General features: G+C 34.7%; 1 non-coding gene across 1 annotated transcript; it reads right to left on the bottom strand.

Moving 5' to 3' along the window:
* Positions 1-940: 940 nt before the first annotated feature.
* LOC118528974 (small nucleolar RNA SNORD56) lies at positions 941-1,012 on the bottom strand. Its single transcript, XR_004913892.1, has one exon. It is a non-coding gene; the product is annotated as a small nucleolar RNA SNORD56 (small nucleolar RNA).
* Positions 1,013-5,614: the final 4,602 nt, after the last annotated feature.

Genomic DNA, 5,614 nt, shown 5'->3' with positions numbered 1-5,614 from the left:
CAACACATTTGACGAACAGTATAGTTCCATAAATAATTCTAATTTTAAAATTATTTTTCTACCAAACATATCGTCAGTGGAATTGGTTTCTTCTGAGGTCTCTTCCCTTTGCTTGCAGATGGCTGCCTTATCTGTGCCTTCACGTGGTCTTTTCTCTAATGTCTCTTTATTTGTCCAAATTTCCTCATCTCATAAAGAGGTCAGTCAGATTGGACTAGGGCCCACTCTAATAGTCTAACTTATGTTGCTCATTTCTTTAAAGGAACTATCTCCAAATATGGGTGCATTCTGAAGTACTGGGGTTTAGGGCTTCGACATATTATTGTGGGAGGGATATGGCTGAGCCCATAACAATTGCTAAACAGTATTTCATGGTATGGATGTACCATAGTGTGTTTATCATTCACCTGTCAAAGGACATCTGGGTTGATTTAAGTTTTTGGCTATTACAAATAAAGCTGCTATAAATGTTCATGGGCAAGTTTTTGTGTAAGCCTAATTTTCTTCTCTCTGGAATAAATGCCCAGGAGTATAATTGTTAAGTCATATAGTAGTAACTTGTTATTATCATTATTATTATATTATCATTAACATTGATTTTTTAAAGGCAAACTCTCAAATTATTTTCCATAGTAGCTGCACAATTTTACATTCTCACCAGCAATATATGAGTGATCCTGTTTCTCCACATCCTTGCCAACATTTGATGTTATCCCAAGGATTTAATTAAGCCATTCTGATAGGTGTGTAGTGGTATCCAATTGTGGTTTTAATGTGTATTTCCTTAATGGCTAATGTTGTTGAACAATTTTTCATGTACTTTTTTAACACCAATATATTCTTTTTGGTGAAAATTCTCTTCATGGCTATACTTATCTTCTAATTGGTTTGTTTGTGGGGTTTTTTCTTCTTTAATCTCCTTTTTTTCTCTCTTTTTTCTTCACTCAGACCCAAAGTATCAACACTCACTAGGGGAACTGCTGTTAACAAAAAAATATTGCCATCATTGTAGTTTTTTCTCTTTTTTCACTGTTGATTTTTGAGACTTCATTACACATTTTAGATACTAGCCTGTTGTCAAATACTTGACTATCAATACTTTATTCCAGTGTATTGCTTGTCTTTTCATCTTCTTAAAAGGGTCTTTCACAAGGCAAAATTTTTAATTTTTATGATGTCCAATGCATGCATTTTTTTCCCTTTATAGATTGTGTTTTTGTTGTAAAGTCTAAGTCCCAAATACAGGTGTTTTGCTTCTGTGTTTTCTTTCTAAAATTTGTATACTGCTCATATCGCATTTTACATTTATATTCAGCCTGTTATCCAATTTTTGTATAAAATTTTAGATCTATGTCTACTCTTTTATCTACAGATGTCTAACTCCTCCAGTGGCACTTGTTGAAAAGGCTACCTTGCTTCCATTGATTTTTTTTTTTTTTACACTTTTGCCAAAAATCTGTTAGGGGCATTTGTATGGAAATGTTTCTTGGTTGTCTGTTTTGTTCCTTTCTTCTGTGTGTCTCCCTAACAACCTGCAGTACTTTCCTACTAGCTCACACAATTGCTTAAAAGCTCCCTTATTTTTTGTTTCGACATGAATGGAATCAGTTTATCTCCCTTACTGAATTAGTTTCTCTCCCTATTGGAAGAGTCTTGAAAAAACCCTTCCTTGTCATTTTTAACCAGTGTCTAGGGCAATTTCTCTTTGACACTTTGTATAGCTTTTGTAGTGATTGCATTACATACTGTATACATATATACACTGTCCACTGGTGCTGTTTTACCAGTTCAAGGAAGTATAGAAACATTAATCCCTTTATGTCAGTTTACCCTTTCCATTTATAATATAAATATTTTTAATACTTCCTCTATATACATTTGCAACCACACCAAGAAATGTTATTACTTTTGCTTCAACAAACAAAACTTAAACAACTCAAGAAGAGAAGGAACATCTACTGCATTTAACCATAAATTGGTTTACCATACTTTTTTCTTTCCTCAAGTTTCAACTTTCCTTATTATATTGTATCTTTTCTGTTTAGAGAGTTTTATTTAACCATTTTCTAGGGTAGGTCCACAGGGGGAAAAATCCCTTAGTTTAACTTGTGAGAATGTCTTGATTTCCTCTTAATCCTGAAGGATATTTTTGCTTGCTATAGGATTCTGAGTTGACACTTGAAAAATGTTGTGCCACTTCCTCTGGCCTTCATGGGTGTTAATGAGAAATCCCCTGTCATTTGAATTATATTCCCCTTATAGGTAAGGTGTCATTTCTCTCTCACTGCTTTCTAGATTTTTTTCTTTGTCGTTAGTTTTCAAAAGTTTGATATGCTGTATCTTAGTGTGGATTCCTTTGAATTTATTCTTGCGTTTGTTTAGCTTCTTGAATCTGTAGGTTTAAGTGTTTTGCCATATTTGGCAAATTGTCAGTCATTAGTCTTTTGAATAATTTGTGTAAAAACATCCTCTTTCCCTTCTTCTAGGACTCCAATGACACAAATCTTAGAACTTCTGTTACAGTTCCACTGGTCCTTGCGGCTCTGTTCATTTTATTTTCAGTCTTTCTGTTGTTCTATTTTCAAGTTCACAGATTTTTTGCTGTGTCTCCTCCATCCTGGTGTTGGGTCTATCCACTGAGTTTTATGTTTTTTAACCAGCTATTTTATTTTGTTGACATACTATTTCTTTGCCAAGACAATTTTCTTTCATTTATTTTGAGAACCTTTTGTACTTCCTCATCATGACATTATTATGATGGCTGCTTTAAAATCTTTGTTGGATAATCTAACCTTTTCATCAGCCTAGTTGCCTTTATTGATTGTATTCTTTCATTCAGTTTGAGATCTTTATGGTTATTTGTATTACAAGTAATTGTTTTTTTCTGTTTTTTGTTGTTGTTGTTGTTGTTGTTTTGTTTTGTTTTAGATTTTGTTTATTTATTTGAGAGAGAGAGAGAGAGCACAATGAGAGGGAGGGGCAAAAAAAGGATGCTGTTTGTTATGTAGGTCCCTGGCTCCTCATTAGGCCTTCAGTAATATCCCTTTGGCTGGAAAGGTTAGTATTGCATCATCCCTACATTCCACTGATACCTTAGGGGAAAATGGCTTCGTAACTCATGCGTAGAGGTAAAATTTTTGACTCTTCTTGGCCTTTTCTTTTTTTTAAATTTTTTTTGCCTTTTCTTTTTTTTAAGTTTTTATTTAAATTGCACTTAGTTAACATACAACGTTATATTAGTTTCAGGTGTACAATGTAGTGATTCAACACTTCCATACAACACCTGGTGCTCATCACAAGTGTACGCCTTAATCCTGATCACCTATTTAACCCACCCCCAGACCCACCTCCTCTCTGGTAGCCATCAGTTTGATCTCCATAGTTAAGAGTCTGTTTCTTGGTTTGCCTCTCTCTCTTTTTTGCCCTATTGCTTGTTTGTTTTGTTTCATAAATTTCACATATGAGTGAAATCATATGGTATTTATATTTCTCTCCTTGGCTTTTTCTGATGTTAACAGCAGGGAGGAGGAGTGCCTCATTACTGACAAATTGGTTTGGAAATCCAAGCTTCTTGCATAATCCCCATACAATCAAGGGTGGCCTTATTATTGCCTCTTAGGGATGAAAGACATGGCTCCCTCCCTAGTTGGCCTTCCTTCACATCACCCCACAAGGGGAATTGGGAAGCTTCCTCACAACACAGTGATGCTGGAAATCTAAGCTCCCGCTTGGACTCTGCTATCATGGTTGGGAGTAAGACCGTTGTTTTTTCTATGCTATTTAGCTAGAGTAAAGCTGCTTTTTTCCCTAAAAGTTTCTGTTTTGTAAGTCTGTCCCTTTTCTGGATCTTTGGCTAGAGATGTAGACTTTTGGAGCTTTTTTTTTTTTTTGTCTGCATGTGTTGGTGTTCTTAAGGTGGCAGTTTCTTCCATCCCAAGTCTGTGAAATATGTGGTAAAAAGAAAAACCAGGAACTAATAATCATGCCATTCCTCAAGTTTTGATGTCTAGTCACTCTGCCTTCTCTCCACCTCTCAGAATCTTCTTATGTTTGTTTTACATATAATATCCTGGATTTATAGTTGTATTTAGTGGGGGGAAAAGAAAAATTTTACTCCTTTTTATCAGAAGCAGAAGTCCTCAGGTTTTTTAATTAATTAATTCTTTTGTAATATTTTCTTCATATGTGGATGTCCTTGCTTGTGTGGGGTTCTTGGTTTTGTGTGGATGGGATGTGTATGGTAAGCAGGCAAGTTGCTAACTTTTATATGGTAAGCAGGCAAGTTACTAACTTTTATAATAGATGATACCTAATTGTCACCTATAGCTTTCTTGTTTTCTTTTTTGGTGCTAAGCCTTGCTTGGAGTGGGATTTTCATACCTCGAACAATCATCAAAGAAAGGATGTAGTTTCATAATACATACATTGCCACTGAAGTCCCAATCTTATAAATTTATTAATCAGTTTTCTGTTACATTAAAGATGCATAGCAAACAACACCCAAACTTTGTGATTTACAACAACAAATATTTATTTTTCTTGTTCTTTGCTCAGTGGGCAGGATGAAATTAGCTTCAGGCTGTGAGTCTGGTAGAGTTCTATTCCACATATCTCATTCTGGCACTAGTGGCAAGAATATGCTGTTCTCATAGAGATGGCAGAAGTATAAGATGGCAGAATTAAAAGAGTCCCAACCAAATCACCCAAGCACATCTAAAACATCTATTTTCATCACACTGTCTAACATTCTAATGACCAAATCAAATCCTATGGCCAAGGGCAACACAAATGGGATAGGGAAATATATTCTGTGTACTGCAGTCAAAGGCACTCCAATGTAAAACTGTAAAGAGCCTGGACACCCAATTCTCTAACAGTGAGGAAGTAAAGATTGGGGAAAATTAATCATTCTACCACAATTAGCTTTATGTCTAGAAGTGAGGAAGCAATTCTGAGCTGGCAAATCATCACAGGTGTCTGCTCCACCAAAATAGGTAAATTATAGAATTAGATCAATTACTGCCATGAAGCTAATTTGAAACACTAAGGCATCATTCAAATGTAAAATCATACATCTTCAAGTTAAAACAAAATAAATGAAAAAATGGATAAAAAGCTTTGATTATCACACCCACCAGTATGTTTTCATTTAAATAGTAACCTCTAGGAGTAACCACAGGGAAAAATGTCTGCAAGAAAGCTTGATGTGTGAAACTCAGATTGCTAAAGCCAACTCCTCTGAAACGCAATAAAATAAAATGGAAACTTGTCAGTAACCAGCTTAGCTAATTACATTTATCAAACTTAGTTATATTAACTGCCTAATTCCTAGAGCTTCACTTCACTTATTACTGTGAAAGCACAAATGTGGCACATTCTATTTTAAAAGGCAGAAAGAAAAGTCACACTATATCAAATAACTCCTTAAAGAAATAGCCCAAGGTTATACTGACATGCAGAAAATGAAGTGGAAAATTGAGATAATTATTTAGATAAATCAAGCAAAAAATAAGACTAATCATTGCCCCAGTTGCTTAAAAATTCTGAACAATTAAAATGAAATCTAAAAATGTCGGAACATTTGTTTCAAATCTTTAAGCCAATTTATGAATAA

The sequence above is a fragment of the Halichoerus grypus genome, chromosome 5 (assembly GCF_964656455.1).
Source record: "Halichoerus grypus chromosome 5, mHalGry1.hap1.1, whole genome shotgun sequence".
Taxonomy (NCBI): domain Eukaryota; kingdom Metazoa; phylum Chordata; class Mammalia; order Carnivora; family Phocidae; genus Halichoerus; species Halichoerus grypus.
The sequence above is the reverse complement of the archived record's forward strand: the minus strand, read 5'-3'. Positions and strand labels throughout refer to the sequence as shown.